The sequence below is a fragment of the Natator depressus genome, chromosome 7 (genome assembly GCF_965152275.1).
Source record: "Natator depressus isolate rNatDep1 chromosome 7, rNatDep2.hap1, whole genome shotgun sequence".
NCBI lineage: Eukaryota > Metazoa > Chordata > Testudines > Cheloniidae > Natator > Natator depressus.
This window is the reverse complement of record NC_134240.1, coordinates 50,070,971-50,092,820: the sequence shown is the minus strand read 5'-3', so window position 1 is coordinate 50,092,820 and position 21,850 is coordinate 50,070,971. Positions and strand designations below refer to the sequence as shown.

At 51.1% G+C, this 21,850-nt stretch overlaps 1 protein-coding gene across 2 annotated transcripts in view; it reads right to left on the bottom strand.

Moving 5' to 3' along the window:
* Nucleotides 1-7,587: 7,587 nt before the first annotated feature.
* The window catches only part of BSN (bassoon presynaptic cytomatrix protein), a 476,585-nt gene continuing 462,322 nt past the window's right edge, over nucleotides 7,588-21,850 (bottom strand). The window contains exons 11-12 of one of the 2 annotated variants that reach the window (XR_012640253.1): nucleotides 13,895-13,992; nucleotides 7,588-12,263 (exon numbers count right to left, since the gene is read on the bottom strand). The gene's annotated coding sequence lies outside the window, so the exon portion shown is untranslated. The remainder of the gene's footprint in view (nucleotides 12,264-13,894; nucleotides 13,993-21,850) is intronic. The other variant, XM_074958365.1, reaches the window with a different exon arrangement.

The window sequence follows — 21,850 nt, the reverse complement described above, 5'->3', positions numbered from 1 at the left end:
GGGACAAGCTTGCAAACTCATGTCGGGGCTGAGTAGGGAGCTCAGCTGCTGCTGAAGCCTGGCCTGCAGTGTCAGCCGCTGGATCTGGAGCCTGAACTATACTTTGTTCAGAGTTACGAACACTTCAGAGATATGGACAACCTCCATTCCTGAGGTGTCTGTAACTCTGAGGTTCTACTGTACCTCCTGGTGGATGCCTGGCTAGAAGAACCATCGGGCCAGCCTTTGGAGGCTATTTTCTCCCGAGGTATACCACCCAGGGCATCAAGTGGGCCAAGTGCAGGAGGCCACAGCATAGCCTTCACAGAACCAGCATCTCTCAGAGGTCTTCCTGTGTCTGGGGGGTCTTTGACCACCCCGGTAGAGGTTGTCCCTCTGGATCTCAAAGCGGGACCCTTTCGGGTGATTAGCAGCGTCCCCTGCCTCTGGGTGGGGGTGGGGTCATTGCTTGTTCCCAGACACTGCTTGTTCTCAGACAAAATCCCTATCATTCGAGTTCCCTCTGGGCATCCTCTACTCAAGATAGTTAAGTCCCACGCAGATTGTGAAGAGCTACAAAAGGATCTCTCAAAACTGGGTAACTGGGCAACAAAATGGCAGATGAAATTCAATGTTGATAAATGCAAAGTAATGCACATTGGAAAACATAATCCCATGTATACATATAAACTGATGGGGTCTAAATTAGCGGTTGACGACCAGATCTTTCTTCTGTAGTATCATGGACAGTTCTCTGAAAACATCCACGAATGTGCAGTGGCAGTCAAAAAAGTGATGTTGGGAATCATTAAGAATGTTGGGAATCGTTAAGAAAAGGATACATAATAACACAACAAATATCATATTGCCTGTATATAAATCCATGGTACGCCCACATCTTGAATACTGTGTTCAGATGTGGATGCCCCATCTCAAAAAAGATATATTGGCATTGGAAAAGGTTCAGAAAAGGGCAATGAAAGTGGTTAGGAGCATGAAACGGCTTCCGTATGAGGAGAGATTAATAAGACTGGGACTTTTCAGCTTGGAAAAGAGACAACTAAGGGGGATATGATTGAGGTCTATAAAATCATGACTGGTGTGGAGAAAGTAAATAAGGAATTGTTATTTATTCCTTCTCATAACACAAGAACTAGGGGTCACCAAATGAAATTAATAGGCAGCAGGTTTAAAACAAACAGAAGGAAGTATTTCTTCACACAACGCACAGACAACGTGTGGAACTCTTTGCCAGAGGATGTTGTGAAGGACAAAAATATAACTGGAATCAGAGAAGAACTAGATAAGTTCCTGGAAGATAGGTCCATTAATGGCTATTAGTCAGGATGGGCAGGGATGGTGTCCCTAGCTTCTGTTTGCCAGAAGCTGGGAATGGGCGACGGGGGATGTATCACTTGATGATTACCTGTTCTGTTCATTCCGTCTGGGACACCTGGCATTAGCCACTGTCGGCAGACAGGATACTGGGCTAGATGGACCTTTGGTCTGACCCAGTATGGCCATTTTTATGTTCTTCTGATTTCTCCCATCAGCTGAGATCACAGCTAAAAGCACACAGGGGAAAAGGAATAAAAATCTCTAAGAAGAAGGAACTGTATCTCAATGCTCCTTGGATTCTGGGGGACAAGGTTTTCTAAGCACAGGGATCCCTAACTGCTCAGTCTGGGTTAGCCCTAAAGGATCTATAGACCTTGCTTATTATAGAAACTTCTACCTTTTGAAACTTAAAATTGTAACTCAATTGTACATATGCTTACCTGCTTTAATCTCATAAATAACTTCCTTGTTTTGTTTTTAATAAATCTGTACATAGTTTATTACAGGATTAGCTACAGATGTTGAATTTTGATGTGAGATCTGAAGTGCAATTGACTGGGGTAAGTGACCGATCCTTTGGGACTGGGAGAAACCTGAATATTCCTGTGATTCTTGGTGTAAGGGACCATCTATCACAAAGGCAGGCTTCCCTGGGTGGCAATGCTTAGACTGTTATAGTGCCTGAGGAGTTTACATTTGGTATTGGTTGGTTGTGAGTTCTATAACTAGATTTCACCAATGTGGGGTTTGTGCCCTGGTTTTAACAGTCTGCCCTGAAGTTGGTACCAACACTTTGCAAGCCAGCTTGACACAGGCTCTACAAATGATAATGGCAGAACACCAAATCAGCATTCTTAGAAATCTGTGCAGGGACCTTACACTGTGACTTCCCAAGGACAGCAGGCCAAGGAAGCAGTACTGCAGCATGTGGCAGAAAGTGGGGACAAGTCAGCGACACTGCTATGGGTACCCGTATGGCCCAATGGTATGCCAACATTTTTATGGCTGACTTAGAACAATGCTTAAAACAATGCTTTGAGCAGGGGGTTGGACTAGATGACCTCCTGAGGTCCCTTCCAACCCTGATATTCTATGATTCTATGATTCCTTACCTCTCATCCCCTAACGCCCCTAGTCTACTTGCGCTACACTGATGACATCTTCATCATCTGGACCCATGGAAAAGAAGCCCTTGAGAAATTCCACCATGATTTCAACAATTTCCATCCCACCATCCACCTCAGCCAGGACCAGTCCACACGTGGTGCAGAGACAGACCAATACGTAGACGTAACCTACTACAGGAGAGTCTCAGTGTGCTCGGAGCAGGTGCAGCTGCAGCATTAGCCCTGCTCAGTGGTTGGTGTGGGGGAGCAGGGCAGGGGATATTTTTCTAGCCCTTCCAAGGTGCCGGTGTGGGGGGACGACAATGGGGTGTTTGTGACGGTCTGCCTCCCGGGGTGCAGCCCAGGACCATTAACTCTCTCCAGGCTGGGCTCTCTCTCACAATGCCTTTCTAGTGACCAGCAGCAAACCCCTCCAATAGCTCTGATCACTCCGCCCAGTAGCATGTGGAGCCCCACACACCTTTGTGCGTGAATGCTCCTACAGCCATTCATGAATCACACAGAGAAAGGCATAGAAGCCAAATCCCCCAGCACTGTACCTCAGGAATATAGGAATATGCATTGGGCAAGATGGTCTGTGGAAATTTAGTAATTGGTTCACCTCTTCTACAATGGAAAGTGGATATATACCAGCCTTTGCAAAACGTGAGCAGATTTACCCATACAAACTCATGGGTAAAGATAAACAATTAATCAAATTTATTGATGATAAAAGTTAGATTTTAAATTATATTAAGTGATAGGCAAAAAGTCAGAGTTAGTTACCAAAAGAAATAAAATATAAGCACACAGTCTAAACTCTCAACCCTGTTAGACTGGGCAGCAACTAGCTTAAGCAGTTCTTCTCTCCTCACTGGATATTGCAGTCCTTAATTTACTGGTTTGTTCCTTAAATCTGGGCCAATCTCATCGTTGGTTCACTGTCTACACTGGTACTTTACGGAGGTTGAACTTGCAGCAAATGTGGGGGGGGGGTGATTTTCACCCCCTTGAGAGAGAAAGTTGCAGCGCTGTGAAGTACCAGTGTAGACAAGCCCTTAGTTGCTTGCAGCATGAGTGGCAGCAAGAAAAGGCCCAGTGCGTGGCCTGTGTGTCTGTTTTATACCCTCAGTACATGTGCTTGTAGAACACAAGTCCAGGGATGTCTGGGGGCATTGCTGAGTCTCCAGCCAAGGTTGAGCAATTCTCCTGCTATGGTTTCATGCAGGTGAGTCATTGAATTGTAGCTCCCTTGCTGGACAATGGTTGTTGATCGGTTGTTTAAAACTCCACCCAAGTATAGGTTACGTTCTTTTCTGTTGCCTCTGGGGAACTAATAGGACTGCCTCCCCAATTTACAACATGTTTTAGAGAGAACCATAAAACACAGTTCTCATAACTTGATATGCATTAATGGACTATATGTATGGATAGAGAAATGACCTTCAGCAGATCGTAACCTTTCCCCTGATACCATACAAAGCATGCTTTATATGTAAGATAAGGATTATATGAAAATGAGGAATATGGAGTTATCGTATGCTCCTCCAAGGTAGAGAATGTCACAGGGGGGCATGGCACTAGCCCTGCCAGGATTTTGGTGTTGGGGCAGCAAATCGTGTGATGTGGCGCAACTCCTGCCCTGCTCCAGTGCTTGTGGGCGAAATGTGGGGTCCGGCACACCTGGGCCTCTGCATATCACCCTCAGTTTAATGGGACCCTCAAAATTATTCTGAAGTCTTTTATCTACCAGCATCTGCAGGACTGGATTTACTCTACCTGCTGTTTGTATACCAAGACATGGTGTTCAGTGATGCCTCAGACACTGGGCTGGGTGCGGTGCTGATGCAAATTGATGCAAAGGGGGAGAGACACCCATCGTGTACCTGAGCAGGAAGCTGCTGCTCCTGGAGCAGAGCTATGTGGTCTACAGAAGGGATGCCTCACCCTGGTGTGGGCCCTTAAAAAGCTGCGGTCATTATCTAGTTGAAGTCTTCACTATGTACACTGACCACTCGTCCCTGCTGTGGCTGCGCTGATGAAAGGGGGCAACGCCAAACTCTTGAGGTGCAGTCTGGTGCTCCAGGATTATGACATGGAGGTGGTCTATGTGAGTTGCAGTGCCAATGTTACAGCTGATGCTTTGTCATGAAGAGACGGGGGCCTGAAGTTCCCCAGGTCACTGGCTAAACTGACCTTGCTCAGTTCAGACTCAAAGGGGGAGAGATGTGACAAAGTGGGAGGGTTTTTTTCTTAATGTTTTTCATGAATACTGTGTGTTTCCCCTGTGTTACAGGCTCAAAGGGGGCTCAGGAAAAATTAATCACAGTCGGTGCTCTCCAGGGCACTAAAAGGAGAGCTCACGTAGGCTGCCTGCCATGGCCTCACACCGCTCCCGGAAACAGTCAGCTGCTGACAAGTCTCTGCGGCCCCTAGAGGAGGGAGGAGCTCCGTGCGCTGCCCCCAGCACCATCCCATTGGCTCCCATTGCACCCCATCCTTCACCCCCAATCCCCTGCCCTAGGTCAGAATCCCCTCCTACACGCAAGCTCCCTCCCAGACCCTGCATACCTTCCTGCACCAAGTCAGGATCCCTGCAGCCAAACTCCCTCCCAGAACCCTGCACCCCCTCCTTCACACCAATCCCCTGCCCCAGACCCCTCCTGCACCAAACTCCATCCCAGGAAAAAGAGTTGTATACAGGGGCCCAACAAAATCTAACAGCTCCGGGCTCACAGGCTGGATCTGGCCCTGATGGTCGCACACTTTGTAACCTGGTAACTGATAGCCTCTACCAGGAGCCAGCCAGCTGCGACAAGTTGGAATAAGGACAGAGGTGGAGACCAGGTTACCTTTTTGCCTGGAAAAGACACAAAGCACTAAGGTCAGGGTGCTGGAGGCTAGTCAGTCTCCTGGCTTGAGACACGCTGGGACAGCCGAAGGGTCTGGATTCCCCCCAAGATGGAGTTTTCTGTAACTTCCTGCTTTATGTGTCTGACGCACTCCATATAATGTTATGAAAATATGCTAATGAGTGTGAATATAATGTAACTGGAATATGCTTCATGCCCAGTGTCTTGTAAGATAGCATTACAAAGCTTATAATCTACTGAGTGTGCTCATCCTATTTGTATAAATGCATCATTCTTGTATCTGAAACTAGAAATATGAAATATAACTCTGAGATCCTATTGTGGTTTGGGCCATTAATGGTGGTTCCCTTCAACCAGGACAAGTGACTGTAGACAGCTCTATTTACTTGTAAGTCTTCCTGTACACCTGTGTGCTGGCAAGCGGGTAATGAAGTCTTACAGTGATATGTGATCATGTCACCTGACCTGGGATCCATCTTTAACCTGGTGCTTTTCCATTGAGAAGGAGGGGTGGGAACCCAGTGAGGGACAAAAGATTCCCGCCTTGTGCCAAAGCTATAAAAGGGGGTGGAACAGAACAAAAGTGGCTGCAGTAATGAGAAATCACCTAGCTACCACCTGAGCAGGAACAAGGACTGTACCACGGGAAAGGATTGGGCCCAGACTAGGAAGGTCTTCAGTCAGTGAAAAAAAGGCCTATTGAAAATCACTGAGGGTGAGATTTACCTATATTCAGTTTTCTTACTGTATGAGGCACAGACTTACATGTTTTATTTTATTTTGCTTGTTTTGTTATGTTACTTTGTTCTGTCTGTTATTACTTGGAACCACTTAAATCCTACTTTTTGTATTTAATAAAATCACTTTTTAAAGTATGTCTTAATAGCTGGGGGGCAGGGTAAATTGGATTTTTTGGGGGTTTGGAGTCCACTGGTAGCTGGGCATCTGAGTGCTGGAGAAAGGAGCAGTTCTTAAGCTGTTTTCAATTAAGCCTGCAGCTTGTGGGGGACGTGGTTCAGACTTGGATCTATTTTTGCAGCAAGATCCAAGTGCCTGGCTGAAATCAGGCAAGGTACTGAAGTCCCAAGCTGGCAGGGACAACAGGCTCAGAGGTAGTCTAGACACATCAAGTGGCAGTCCCAAAGGGGGTTTCTGTGATCCAACTGATCACAAGTGCTAACAAGCTCTGCTCTACGCTGTGTTCTTGTCAACTAATGAATGCTTCTATTTCACTACGCTGGCGGAGTCACTGCTGATTGTGAACTGCTGTGCAGGGCCCATCCAGGGGGACTTGCTGTAGGGGAGCTCACAGGGAGCTGAATGCTCCGAGGTCAGACACAGGAGGTGCTGAAGGCGAGCAGGCTGCCCTGGAGAGAGTGGCCCTGAGGGGAGACACGCTGCTCCAGAGTCCTGCCTGACTTCATTCAGGGCAGTTCCAGAGCACTCAGCCTGTAACTCCATGACAGCCAGTCTCCTCGAACCAGGTAGCCAGACCCTTAGCCAAGAGTGCCTTGTGACTCATCAGGCTATGTCTACACTACAGTGGGGCTAAACGCTTTGAGATCGATCCACCAACGGTCAATTTAGTGGGTCTAGTGAATAGCTGCGAAATCGACAGCAGATCGCTCTCCAGTTGACCCCTATACTCTACCCCGATGAGAAGAGAAGGTAAGTCATAGAATCATAGAATATCAGGGTTGGGAGGGACCTCAGGAGGTCATCTAGTCCAACCCCCTGCTCAAAGCAGGACCGATCCCCGACTAAATCATCCCAGCCAGGGCTTTGTCAAGCCTGACCTTAAAAATATCTAAGGAAGGAGATTCCACCACCTCCCTAGGTAACGCATTCCATTTTTCTCCCATTGACCCCCCGTGGTGTAGACCCCCGGTAACTCGACCTAAGGTACGTCAACTCCAGCTACGTTATTCAGGTAGCTGGAATTGCGTAACATAGGTCGACTTACCGCGGTAGTATAGACTTAGCCTCATCAGGCTGCGGCTTGGATCCAGCAGAGCAGGGATGCAGGCAACTCTGCTCCCCACCTGTCCCACAATGAACACAGCTGTGCTCGGAGGCAAAGCCATTGTCCCACCAAACCTGGCTGAACCCAGACTTGCTCACTGGGGACCCCAGTGCTGCTGGCCATGCCCATTCAGCTCAATCTAGCAACTGCTAGTTGCTAGTGCCTGTCACTTTCTGGGCTGACCGGCTCTCCTCAGTGTGCTCCAGCCCCATTTTGCTGTGTAATTTCACTTGGTACAGATCAAGTCATGGCACCCTCTGATTTCTATCAAGTCCTTTTATTCTGTTCCCACAGAAATACCTTGTAGGGCAACGTCTCGGAGGGAGTCACAATACGGGAGGTGGCACACTGAAATACATGTTCTCACAGAGCACAGCAGGACGACACACCATTCACAAGGTCATTGCACTTACAACTGGCAATTTGTTCTTTTGTTTGAGCTTTGTACAGCATCCCTTCCCCGCTCCAAAAACCAATGCAAAGAAAAGCCCCCAGGAATGTGAGCGCGGGGAGGGGACGGCAAGAGTGGTCAGCGCAGCGAGCCCACCACAGACGTGTGGCCAGTGTGCTGGGCAGCGAGAGGCACTCCGTGGCCTTGCTGGGTTTTGTTGTCAGTACCACTGGAGATTCCACACTGTACAACTATTTACATGGCAGAAACGGAGGGGGCTGGTGCAGCCACTGCTTAGCAAACCAGCGGAGGGCAAGAGTCCAGCTAGAGCCCTGGAGAAGCATATGCAGACTATGCACTTGTCATTGGGAGGAAATCACCCTAGAGGGCCCTAGAGCATTGCTGCTGGGGAACATCCTGCTGCCTGGGGCAAGGACAGTCATGCTTGCCACCTTCGAAGGCGCAAAACAGCAGGAGCTCAAGAGTGAGGCTCTGTGTTCAGGACTAGCTGACTCTTCTACCTAAACCAGTACCCCAAGCGAGCCCCTGGCACCCAAGGCTGAGAGTGGGCACACCTGGGCACTGCCCAGGATGGGCGGGATGTTAAGAGAGTGAGATCTCTCTGTTCTGCATCACCTGCTGGGCTGGACCATGCTGCCCAAGAGTGTGGCCAGTGCAGATCAGCAGGCGTAGTGCCCAGCAGCTGTACTTGGTCCATGACTAACTGCCTGCCTGCAACTGCAGTGTGGCCATGTCTGCAGTGCCATGTTGGGCAGGCTAACCCTGCTAAGCTCTGACCTGGGGGGCTGCTGTTCTGCACTCTCCGACAGCCTGGCCAGGCAAAGGGCTCTGTCCCCCTCACTCTGGCACACCTAGGCCAGGGGCCTGGCTTTGCCTCCTGTCTGAGCTGCAGCATCTAAGCAGCAGGTGGGACGGGACATGCTCCTGGCACAGCTGGGGAGGGACTGACTCCCAGTCCCCCGGCGACAGTGACGCTCCGAGTGCTGGGCCGGCCTTGGCTTACAGTGACTGTGGTGCTGGTGAAAGATGCTGCATCAAGAGCTCTATCCTGGGAGCTGATGTGACCTGGGAAGTCATGGTGCAACCTCCCCACCCCCCCCCAGCACTCCCGCCATGTGCCAGAGCCTCCAGCAGGGAGCCCTGCATGGCGAGAGGAGAACAGCCTCCATGGCCATCAGAACGTGGCCTCTGTGCCAATATACCACCCAGGGGCTCAGTCAGTGACTATGGCACTGCAAGCAGTTGGCTGCAGTCAACTAGAATGAGTCCAATGGTCCGATTCACACCAGCCACTGAGCAGCCAATAGCAGTGCTACCTGTCAAGATACCCACCCCCTGTAGACAAGGCCACAGTGATCTGCACAGATCCACAGCTTGTGCTGACCCACCCCCCATGCCATGCCCAGGCAGAACACTGCTCTGAGCCTGCACATGATCCCAGAAACATGCAGGTTCTGCAACATCCCTCCATGCTCCCTGACCTCAGACATGGGGTATCAGCTGCACCCTCCCGGGTCCCATGGGGATCAATAATGGGGGGGGGTCCCATTCCTTTCCATGGTCTCCATCGAATCAGGGCCTCATGGCTTGGATCTCAGCAGCTGTCTGCAGAGCCTGGGGTTCCTCCCTGCTGCAGCACGGCTGTCACAGCCCTGGAGGGCTCCCCTCTGGGGTGTGAAGGTCTCTGCAATGCAGAGAGAGTCTGGGTTGGCAGATCACCCAGTTTCAATGTGCAGCAGCTCCAGCCACTCTTCAGGTACCCAACCCAGAACAGTGCAGACGCTGGTGCTCGTTCCAACCATCTGTGCCTGGAACCATATATGGGATCACTTGGTGCCTGCTGTTCTGCAAGGATGGCTGAAGTGCCTCTTTCAAGACAACAAGGCCCATGGTGGCAACCATGTCTAGCTCCAAGACAGAGCATTGCACACTGGGAACTGTAGTCTCTGTCAGTGGCACCTCTCTACTAACAGGGAGGGTGGATTCATTCTGCCCCAGTTAATGCTGGCCTTTGGGCAGGCTGCTGACATAAGCCTGGCTTGGGCAGGTTCGGGTACCACTGGCTGAGAGAATGGGAGGACAGTGCAGCAAGCCCTAAGCAGAGTGTGGAGCCCAAGCTTCTTGGACGGAGGTGCTTTGGGATCCGAGGAGAATGTGGATGGGCCGATCACTCACCAATCTGGCACAGCCAAGCTGGTGCACACTGCAGAATGAGTTATGTGGTGGGCACCCCCGGGTCCTGCCCAGTCCCCACAGGCTCACAGTGCCCAGGGCCACAGAGAAGGCTCCGGGCCTGTCTCTTTGCAATGCCCGCTTGCCTGAAAGGGCTTTACAGGCTTCATCTAGCTTGTGCAAACACAGGGCTCAGCCAGGTGGCTACAGGCAGGGAGGGCATTGCAACTGTGGGGCAGTCTGCTTCGCTTTTCTATTACTGGGCCATGCTCAGTCCTTTCTCCATGGATTCCTGGGGTAGTTGTTCAGGGCTCTTCAGTCACGGGAAGGAGCAGCACTGAGAGCTGACACCACTATGAGACCTCTCAGCCTCACAAAGCAGGGCAGGGAGGTTTCAGTGCAGAAATTCTAAAACCAATTTCCAGAGCTGTTCCATACTGTCTTTCTCTCCCCCCGCCCCCTACCTGTTGCCTGGTTGCCCATTCTGAGATGGGCCAGGGCTGGACAAAGGTCTATCTCAGGGAACCCCTGGTGGTGCTGTGTATTGGACCCTGGTAGCCACTGCAGGGCAAGAGGCAGAGAGCTCAGACTCATCAGCTGCAGGATGTTCTGTTCACACTGGGACTGTGCCATCAAAAACAAGTGCATAAATCTGCTACTAGCATTCAACATCAAAAATGAACCAATGAGAAAAAAATCCTCCAAGCAAAGAACTGCAAGCGTTAAACCTAGATGAGAACATGCAGAAAAGTAGCAAGCCATGCTCTACTACAGGACAGTCACAGGCCTTTGGCAAAGTGTCCCTCGATGGGTCAAACATGCCACTAATTGAAATGTTATACACATTGGTGTTTGATATAAAGATCACTATCGAGTATCAATAGCACAGTTGCAATTAAATCCTTATACAGAACATTGAACTTAGTAAATATTAACAGGATTTTTTCAATTTTGTATTTCATTGCATAGAACATTAGACATGAGACTAGCTCGCGGTTACCCAAGGTGGATGGAAGCTCTGCTGGATCACACCAATGAACTGTTGTTTTGAGCACGCTCAGCATGAACAAGAGACTGGCAGGCAACTGACAACACAAACAAATGAAAACCAGAATATCTGTACACTTGCTGATTTCTCTACGGTGAAACAAGCTTTCCTTTTGCTCTCCTGGGTTACGGTCTGAGGAACTTTATCCTCGCAGGTTAAACATTTTGCTGTGAGTAGCTCCTCCATCTTTCTCAGCATGCAATGGCTTAAGAAGGACTTGAATTGCACAGTAATAAGAAGGAGAATGGCAGAGGCAGCGCTCTCCTGACCTTGTGCTCATTATAGCCTTCTGGATTCTATTGCTTCTACAGACAACAGCCTGGGTGCTAACTTAGCACAAAGCAGAAAGGAAAGAGAATTCAATACAAAGGAAACCAAACCAAAAAGAAACAAGAAACCCCCAGCCCCTGGGTGTTGATGAGGTATAGATGTAAATCAAAGTGGAATGATTAAGGCTGTTATGGAGATAAAAATAATACCCGGGCATACATAAAACAATGTGTGATGTTACCAATGGATAGCACTGCCATTTGAATGCTTTAGAATGGCTTCAGGATGGCTTTGGGGTGGCTGAGAGACATGCCTGGCCAGTATCTGCTTTGGGAAAAATCAGCCAGTTTACGCACTGCCTTTCAGAGTCCTATGGCCTCGTATCTCAGTAAGGAAACAGTGTTAGGTCCTAATTGAAGTTCTCTCAATCCCCGGATGGGGGTGTGGAACACTTTCAATCGCAGGGATGGTGAGAGTACAGGAATGCTGCGCATGCGGAGGGGCAATGGGGCAAACTGGAATGTGAAGGAGATTGGAGCCTTCAGCTGCCAGCCCTAGACTCATACATGGCTCAGAGAGAGGGAAAAAAACCTATGAAGAAACTAGAGTTAAGATTCAGTCAGTGAGCAACTCTGTGTATAATCTCAAGAATGGCCCAATGGTCCCCCCATCAGATCCCCGGCCCAAGGAGACCACAGGAGGGAGCAGTCCTGCACAAGCTCAGAAGTATCCTCTGAGAGCAGGGCAAACCCCACCTCTGTGACAGTCACGTTGTGGTACAGGCCCATGCTTTGGCAATGTTCCTGATGGACACCAAGCTGTGTGGGTGTTCCCATGGCTTGCTCCAGACAGTACACAGAGCCAAGAAGAGGTCCACGCCCTCCTGCAGTGCTTCCTCAAGGCTCTGAAGAAGCTTGCTACAGGTAAAGGCCTGGTTTGCTCAGTGAGACCCAACATCCTCTCTTCGGCCTTCCAGGTCACGCTGGGCCCTTCTGGCCTTGCAATCTGTGAAGCAGCCTAGTGGTTTCCATGGTTTCAAAAGCTTGATGAGAGACAGAAAGAGACAGAGAGATCATTGACAACTGTGTGTGTGTGTGCAGCGCCTGGTGCAATGGGCCCTGGTCCATGACGGAGCTCCAAGTGCTTTGCTATCCCTCCTGCCCCCCTTGGCACACACAGTCCTCTAGCTTGGGAACAGCTCTCTGCAGGCACAGTGGCCAGTGGGAGGAGTGTGTAGCCTGTTTACGATCAAGGAGATGGCTGAGGAGCTCCTGACCCAATGAACTGCCCAGCCCCAGTGGGCCCTTAGCTTAAATCTGGGCTCAGAGCTGTGCATTTCTCCCTCTACAAATTGGCACTGCAGCCCCGCCACCTCCCCAGCAAGCCAGGCCAGGCTCCCACAGCTCTCCTGCCATAGCTCTGGTGTTCAGCTACCCATTGCCAGGCAGGGGTTCAGCAGGCCAGAGACACCCAAGCAGTGGGTAATGCTCCAAGCAGGAGGAGTGGCCTGGGCATGCCATGATTCAGCAGCTACAGTGTCATCCAGTCCCCCTTGGCAAAGGGCTGGTGGGGAGGGCGCTGGGGCAGTGGCAGCCAAAGAGAGATCAACTCATCTCTGTGGGGAACCATGGGCCGGCAGTCCCATCTCTCACTCCCAGCTCTCCCAGGCAGGGACTGTTATTACATTCCGTGCAGTGCGCACACCACAGGGACCAGCCTGCCCTGTCAGACCCTCTGCTGTACCCGTGTGAACAGCTGCATAGGGTGCGAATGTTGGTGAGAGCAGGGCTGGGGGAGCTGGCCTGGACACTGAGCAGCCTAGGGCAATGGCTGCCTGGCTGCCATGCCCAGGAGATGGCATGGGGCAGGGTCTGGTTCCCAGAGAAGGGAGTGATAGGCTGAGCCCCTCACACACTTGTTCTTCCCACTGGGACAAGGGCCTCTCAAATGGCCCATCCACTCCCGGCTTGGGGGGCACTGCTCTTTTCCAGCCATCTTCGCCCTGCCTGCTTCCTCATACAGCAAATGTACCACACCTTGGCCCAGTGTTTTCTCAGTGCTCAGACATTTTGCTCTCCAATGCACTGAGATTGATGGCACATGGGAAATGAGCATTCTGGTATCAGCACAAAGCCCACACACGGCTTCAATGACAGGCATACTCTTTTCAGGAACAGCAGGGAGCTGTGGGTTGGGAATGAGGTGCATCAGCAGAGCTGGGGGAGGGGGAAGCCAAGGGCTGGAATATCAGAGGTCTGTGGGTTGGGAGAGAGGGCTCCGACAGAGCTGGGAGAGTGGGGAGCCCAGGGCTGGGCTAGCAGGGGCTGTGGAATGGGGCTGGGCTAGCTGGTGGCTGCAAAGCCGGTGTTTGAGAGGCACTGGCAGAGCAGGGGGAGGAAGCTTGCTGTGTGCCTGACCCTGCCCATGGGCATTAATTTCATGAGCACTAAATTTCCACATAATCCAATCTGCAAAAGGCAAAAAGCAGCAGTTCCCCTCACAGCTGTATCCTGACCCCCACGTGGCTGTACCCCTGACCTCCATGCAGCTGTACCATCAGAACTCCGTGCGGCTGTACCATCAGACCCTCATGCAGCTGTATCCCTAGCAGTCCCCCTTGCAGCTGTACCCCAAGCCGACCCCACCTTCACGGCTGTACCCAGGGGCACTCACTGTTATACCCAGAGTCCAACGTTGCCTGCTGAATTCACTGGTTTCTTCATAGGTTTTTCCACTGTGAAGACTAGATCTCCACCCGCTTTCCCAGCCTCCTGTCGGTGGAAGAGGGGTGGGGGGGGTTGGGGCATCTAATGAGAGGCACCCCCAGGCAATTCCCGCCTGAGCAGGGCGGTGCAGTCTGCAAATAGCAGGTGGGTTACTGGGCAGGAGAGAGGATGAGAGGTCAGTGCAGTGTGCAGGGGCTGGGGAGTGGGTGGAGAATGAGGGGGCACACGGTGGGTAGCAGCTGGTGGGGTATGGAGCAGGTGAGTGGCTGGAGGGACGGTGACTTGGGCAAGTGGCAGGGGTTAATGGGGGCCAGGGAGTCGGGGAATGCATTGGTGGCAAATGGATGGGGGCTGGATGGGCTGATTCCCATGCCTCTGCAGACATAGCTCAGGAAGCTCTCACCCATTCCCAGCCTTTAAAGCCCACACACCTAGTCCAGAACATCAGGCAAGGCCAATACAGCAGGGCAATAGTAGGGTAGAGAAGGCTGGGGCATCATGGTGGATGTGTGGAAACAAGGGCTAGTTATTTGGGGCGGTTGTGGGGTGGAGAGGGCTGGTGCTTCAGAGTGGTTGTGGGGAGGCGAGGGCTGGTGTGTCACGGTGGCTGTGGGGAGGCAAGGGTTGGCGTGTTGGGGCAGTTGTGGGGAGTGTGACGTTACTGACATAAACTGGGACTGTATAGATCATTGTGGCACCAAATCTTGTATAAGGTGTCTAAGACAAGGTTATGGTTTGCTGGTTATGATACAGATAACATATCTGTATTCATGTATAATTTTTGTATTTAAAGTTATAAGTATTGGCTCTATACTGTCTGTATTTCAAACTTGTGCTATGCTTCTGGGTGACACCCCAGACAATTTGGCATCAGCACTGTCTAGCCTGCTTGATGGCCCATTAAGGATCATCAGCTATACAAATGACCCATTGGGAGAAGGCAGCTACACTTTGTAACTCAGCAAGCCATGCAGGGACATGCCTATGGACAGAACTCAAAGGTTTTTTCATGCCATGTGCTGGAATGCTTGTCTTTGGAACAAAGAAAGGAGGCCACATGGCAAGAGACTATAAAAGGCTGCTGCAGCTCCTCCATCTTGTCTTCAATCCTGCTTCTTGCCTCTGGAGGGACTTTGCTACAAACTGAAGCTCTAAACAAAGGACTGAATGACCCATCCCAGCTATGGATGTACTCCAGAGACTTGATTTGAACCTCCAGTTGATTTCATCACCGCTACAAACCTGAACCAAGAACTTTGCCATTACTGTATGTAATTAATTCCATTCAACCAATTCTAGCTCTCATCTATATCTTTTTCCTTTTATGAATAAACCTTTCAATTTTAGATTCTAAAGGATTGGCAACAGCATGATTTTTGGGTAAGATCTGATTTGTATATTGGCCTGGATCTGGGGCTTGGTCCTTTGGGATTGGGAGAACATTTTTTTTTACTGGGGTATTGGTTTTCATAACCATTCATCCCCATAATGAGTGGCAATGGTGGTGATACTGGGAAACTGAAGTGTCTAAGGGAATTGCTCGTATGACTTCTGGATAGCCAGTGGGGTAAAACCAAAGTGTTCTCTGTTTGGCTGGTTTGGTTTGCCTTGGTGTGCAACGGAACCCCAGCCTTGGGCTGTTATTGCCATGCTTTAAGCAATTTGTCCTGAATTGGTACTCTCAGTTGGGTCCTGCCAGAACCAGCATTGTTACAGGGTGCAATGGCTGGCATGTCAGGGTGGCTGTGGGGAGACGAAGGCTGGTGCGTGAGGGCAGCTGTGGGTAGTCGAAGGCTGGCATGTCAGGTCCGTTGTGGGTAGGCGAGAGCTGGCATATCAGGACAGCTGTGGGGTGGAGAGAGCTGGAGCATCAGGGCGCCTGTGGGGTGGAGAGGGCTGGTGCATCAGGGCGGCTGTGGGGAGGCGAGGGCTGGAGCGTCAGGGTGGCTGTGGGGAGGCGAGGGCTGGAGCATTTGGGAGGCTCTGAGGAGGTGAGGGCTGGAGCGTCAGGGTGGTTGTGGGGAGGCGAGGGCTGGAGCATCGGGGTGACCATGGGGAGGCGAGCGCTGGCACATAAGGGCAGATATGGGGAGATGAGGGCTGGCGTGTCAGGGTGGCTGTGGGGAGGCGAGGGCTGGCACCTCAGGGCCCTTGTTAGTAAGCGAGAGCTGGCGTGTCAGGGCAGCTGTGGGGTGGCGAGGGTTCGTGCTTCCAGGTAATTGTGAGGAGGTGAGGGCTGGTGCTTCAGGGCAGCTGTGGGAATACGAGGGCTGGCGTGTCAGGGCGGCTGTCGGGAAGCGTGGGCTGGCGTGTTGGGACAGTTGTGGGAAGTCGAGGACTGGCGTATCAGGGCAGCCATGGGGTGACAACAGCTGGCAAATCAGGGTGTCTGTGGGGTGGTGAGGGCTTGTGCTTCCGGGTGGCTGTGGGGAGGCAAAGGCTGGCATGTCAGGGAGGCTCTGGGGAGGAGAGGGCTGGCGTGTCAGGGCAGCTGTGGGGAGGCGAGGGCTTGCATGTCAGGATGGCTGTGGGGTGGCAAGGGCTGGTGCGCTGGGACTGTTGTGCTTCGGGGGGACTATGAGGAGGCGAAGGCTGGTGCTTCAGGGCAGCTGTGGGAAGACGAGGGCTGGTACATGCGGGAGGCTGTGGGGAGGCGAGAGACGGTGGTTCCGAGCGGTTGTGGGGAGGGGATGGCTGGTGACTCACGGTTGGGGAGGCAAGGGCTGGAGTGCCGGACGGTTGTGGGGAGATGAGGGCTGGGGCATCACGGGGGCAGCGGGGAGGCGAGGGCTGGCGCATCGGGACGTCTGTGGGGGGGTGAGGGTTAGTGCATCAGGGAGACTGTGGGGAAGTGAGGGCAGGTGTGGGGCAGTTGTGGGGAATCAAAGGCTAGCTCCTCAGGGCAGCCATGGGGGTCACAACAGCTGCCACGTCAGGGTGTCTGTGGGGTGGTGAGAGCTGGTGTTTAGATGTGTCTGTGGGAAGATGAGGGCCGGGGCATCACGGTGGCTGTGGGGAGGCGAGGGCTGGCATGTCAGGGCAGCTGTGGGGAGGCAAAAGATGGAGGTTCTGAGTGGTTGTAGGGAGGGGATGGCTGGTGTGTCAAGGTGGCTGTTGGGAGGTGAGGGCTGGCACATCAGCACGGCTTTGGGGAGGCGAGGGCTAGGGCATCGGGGCGTCCATGGGGAGGTGAGGGCTGGTGGTTCAGAGTGGTTGTGGGAAGAGGAAGGTGTGACGCTCTGTACATTGGGGGAACATCGAGCACCCCCATATTCATCCTTATAAAATGATTGTGTGATATCCAATGCAAAGTTTGTCATGTCGGGTGTCTTCAGAGGGCTCATGATGCACTGAGCACGGTTATTATAGCAATGTTATAGTAATTGTTACAGTAACGTTACTGTAATATTATAAGTTATAATTTCATGTATATAGTTATGAGGCTGAAAATGTATCCTCATCACTTAAAGCAAGCCCAGGCAAAAACTCTCCAAGAGCAGAGGGGCAGTTCACATCTCATCAGGGCAGGTATGGGAGAAACCGAGCCCAGAGTCACAGGAACAAAGGACGTTGGCCTAGGCAGCAACAAAAGAATCTGTTAGACTCTCGAGGGAGTTACCCCCCCACCCTTCCTTTGGTCAGTTTGGAACTGCGATGAGGTAATGCTCACCTGACTCTGAAGGGCGGGGGTGGGTGGGCAAAGCCAAGAGAGAAGAAAGGACATAATAAAAGGGAGAGACATTTGCTATGATCTCTCTTTCTCTTCCACCTACATCTACAGACACCACACCAAGTGACTAAAGTGCTGATCAAAGGGGAGAGCCTGGCTGAAGGTGAGAAGCATCTAAGTTTATAAGGGCACTGAAAGTGTTCAGATCATCTTAGAATGCATTTTGCTTTTATTTCATTTGACAAAATCTGACTTGTTATGTTTTGACTTATAATCACTTAAAATCTATCTTTATAGTTAATAAATCTGTTTGTTTATTCTAACTGAAGCAGCACTTTTGGTTTGAAGTGTGGCAGAGACTCCCCTTGAGATAACAAGCCTGGTACATATCAATTTCTTTGTTAAATTGACAAACTCATATAAGCTTGCAGCGTCCAGCGGGCATAACTGGACACTGTAAGATGGAGGTTCCTAGGGTTGTGTCTGGGACCAGAGATATTGGCTAGTGTCATTCGGTTGCACAAACCAAGGAGCAGATTACATGCCAGAGGCTGTGTGTGAACAGCCCAGGAGTGGGGGTTCTCTGAGCAGAGCAGGGTAGGGCTGGCTCCCAGAGTCAAGGATTCAAGTGACCTAGCAGATCACTGGTCCAGGGTTTAAAACTGGTGGGAAGGGAGGATCCTATTTTGCCCCTGGGAAGAGAGAAGGGAGTTGGGAGCCTAAATATTCTCTGACCCAAAAACATTCCTCTCACCCTCCTCCCAAATCTCCTGTAAAAGTAGAAGAGCCCAAAAGGTGCTATCAGTGTAATTCCACTGATCAACTGAGGAATAAATGCCCTGTGCTAGGAGGAAGCAGGCAAACAATAGCTCATGTTAGTTCTGCTGTCCTCAACACAGAAACCCCCCAAGTAATTGAAACCTATCATATTGGTTTTGTGAGGCCTCTGCAGAACCAGATATGGAGCATGTTAATGCTGTCCAAATTGATAGCAGGGAATACTTGGGTCAGAACGATACAGGGGCCCAGATCTCTCTGGTTAAGCAGAGTGTGGTCCCAAAGGCCAGTATGTTGCCTGGCCAAATGGCAGAGATTGTGAGGGTGGGTGAAAACAGATTCCTCATACTGTTAGCTAAAATTCATGTGGTTTGGAAAGTGTTTTAATTGTGGGGGTAACGGAACACCTCGTATTTGACCTGCTCTTTGGTAATGATTTTTTCCGTGTAACTCAGGTTAAAGTATTTGCCTGAAGCAGGAGGGAGTGTTATGCTGGGACCCCCAAGGGAAAGGTTAAGTCTCAGGAACTGCCGAGAGAATGGAAGAGAGTATCCTTGATTCATCTGCAGCTGGGGGAAGCCACATGCTTCCAGGTGGGAGGGTGGTTGAGACCAACTCCTGCACTGCAGCTGGAGGCAACACCACATCAGGAAGGGATGGGGTGTAATGCCTGCCAGGGAGAGAACTGTCCAGGTTGTTAGCTGCCAGCAGGTTGCAACTGAACCAAAGGCAAAACCGACTCTAGGGAGCAGAGAGAAATGTGTCCCAGAGAGCCCAGAGAAGGGGCATGGAATCTCAGAAACCACTGAGGTGGATGAGGATTCCTGTGACTCTAACACAGGGAAGCAGGGTGCTTCCAAGTATGTGGGGGGGAGGGAGGGCTGAGACTAGCTCCTTTCCAGCAGAAAGCAATGTGCCCTCAGGCGCTGGGGCAGGAGAGGTGTTATCAGTGATTAAGGAAACTGTCCCAGTTGTTTGCTGGCAGAGTTCTGCAGATGAACAAGAGATAGAACCCTACCTGGGGAGCACAGAGAAATGTGTCTTAGGAGGGGGCCCAGAGGAGGAAACCGTGGAAGGAATAGTGGGGGTACAGGAATGACTCCTCATTAGTCACTTGGGGCAGGATGCTCAGGACACTAGGAGGATGGCTGGGTCAGCATCTGTGCACCCGGCCACTCAGGCTGTGACCCAGGTTTTGAGAAGGAACTGTGTAACTAACCTCCTGGAGGGGAGCAGTCACACAGCTGACTTCTCAGTGACAGAGAAAGGGGTGGCGGAGGATACCCCAATCCAGGTCCCAATTTTTCAGGATGCTATTTCTGATACTTTTTTGGAAAGTAACTGTGTCTCTTTAAATCAAGATGCAGTTCCAATGCCTGTGATAACAGAGGAGTTGGGAGCAGGAAATTGCCAGGTGGTAGTTTGTGAGAGCACAAATGACCCAACTGACAGAGAAGGGGGTGTTTTTCCCTAGGCTGGTGAAACACAGAGAAGAGTTATGGGAAAGCTGCTGGGAAAAGGTGAATCTGATCAAAGGGTAAACACACCTAGCCCAGAGAGCACAGATCACAGCCCTCTAGGGGGCAGGGAAGGACTCAGTGCTGGGAGGGGGAAACACAGGGTAACCCCAAAAGGGGAGCTGGATTTTCTGAATATGTACAGTCCTGGGGTTGGGAGATGGCTCCCCAAAGGGCCAGCCAATGTGCAGGATCCCCCTGAACACCTATCTTGCCAGACCCTGAGACATCAAAATGCCAGAAACATGATTAAAAATTAAGAGCCCATACAGAAGGGTTTCAGAGTAACAGCCGTGTTAGTCTGTATCTGCAAAAAGAAAAGGAGTACTTGTGGCACCTTAGAGACTAACAAATTTATTTGAGCATACGCTTTCGTGAGCTACAGCATCATGAAAGCTGTAGCTCATGAAAGCTTATGCTCGAATAAATTTGTTAGTCTCTAAGGTGCCTCAAGTGCTCCTTTTCTTTCTTCATACAGAAGGGAACACTGGAGGGAAGGAAAAGGCAGTGACTGATTACATGGGAGAGAGTCAAAGGACACTATGGGTAATGAATAAACTAACCTCAAACTAGAATATCTGAACAGAGGGCATGGTATAAAAACACTCATCCCGATTAAAAATTTTGGTATTAAGTTTTGGGATAAGAATTTTGTTACTGATGTTAAACCTTGTGATAATGCTACTTTTCAATTAATACCTGTAAACAGGTTTAAAGCTAATCACAGCAGAGAAACTATAAAAAACCTTGTTTGCTGTGTGTGAATGGGGAAACTGAGGCACACCGTCTCATGGCCTTAATGGCTGGATGCCAAGAGAACAATAACACAAACTGCCCTTGTGACTAACCCTCTTGCAGTAAACTAAGAAGGAAGGTGTGATGCTCTGTACATCGGGGGAACACCCAGCACCCCCATGTTCATCCTTATAAAATGATTGTGTGGTATCCAATGCAAAGTTTATCATGTCTGGTGTCTTCGGAAGGCTCATGATGCACTGCGCATGGTTGTTATAGTGATGTTATGGTAATTGTTACAGTAATGTTATAGGTTATAACTTAATGTACATAGTTACGAGGTTGAAAATGTATCCTCATGGCTTAAACCAAGCCCATACAAAAACTGGTGCTTTGGGGTGGTTGTGGAGAGGCGAGGGCTGGTGCTTCAGGGTGGCTGTGGGGGGACGAGGGCTGGCGCATTGGGGCGGCTGTAGGGAAGTGAGGGCTGGCGTGTCGGGGCAGTTGTGGGGAGACGAGGGCTGGTGCATCAGTGCAGCCATGGGGAGGTGAGGGTTGGCATGTCAGGCTGGCTGTGGGGTGGCAAAGGCTGGTGGTTCGGGGCAGTTGTCAGGGGTATGAGGTCTGGCACATCAGGGCAGGTGTGATGAGGGTAGGGCTGGTGCCTCAGAGTGGCTGCGGGAAGGTGAGGGCTGGTGCATCAGGGCAGGTGTAGGGAGGCGAAGGCTGGTGCTTCTGAGTGGCTGTGGGGAGACGAGTGCTGGCATATCAGGGTGGTTCTGGGGAAGCAAGGGCTGGCATGTCAGAGTAGTAGCAGGGAGCCGAGGGCTGGCGCATAGGGCAGCTGTGGGAAACGGGGGGGGGGGGTTGCTCCTTCAAAGAGGCTCTGGGGAGGCAAGGGTTGGCACGTCAGGGCAGCTGTGGGGAGGTGAGGGCTAATGGTTCAGGGCAGCTGTGGGGAAGCGAGGGCTGGCACGTTGGTACACTTGTGGTGAGGCGAGGACTGGTGCTTCAGGGTGGCTGTGGGGAGGCGAGGGCTGGTGCGGCAGGTTGACTGTGGGGAAGTGAGAGTGAGAAGTGGAATGTCGGAGCAGTTGTGGGTAGTCGAGGGCTGACATGTCAGGGAGGCCATGGGGAGACAAGGGAGGCTGGTTCTGGGCAATTGCGGGGAGGTGAGGGCTGGTGCTTCGGGGAACTTGTAGGG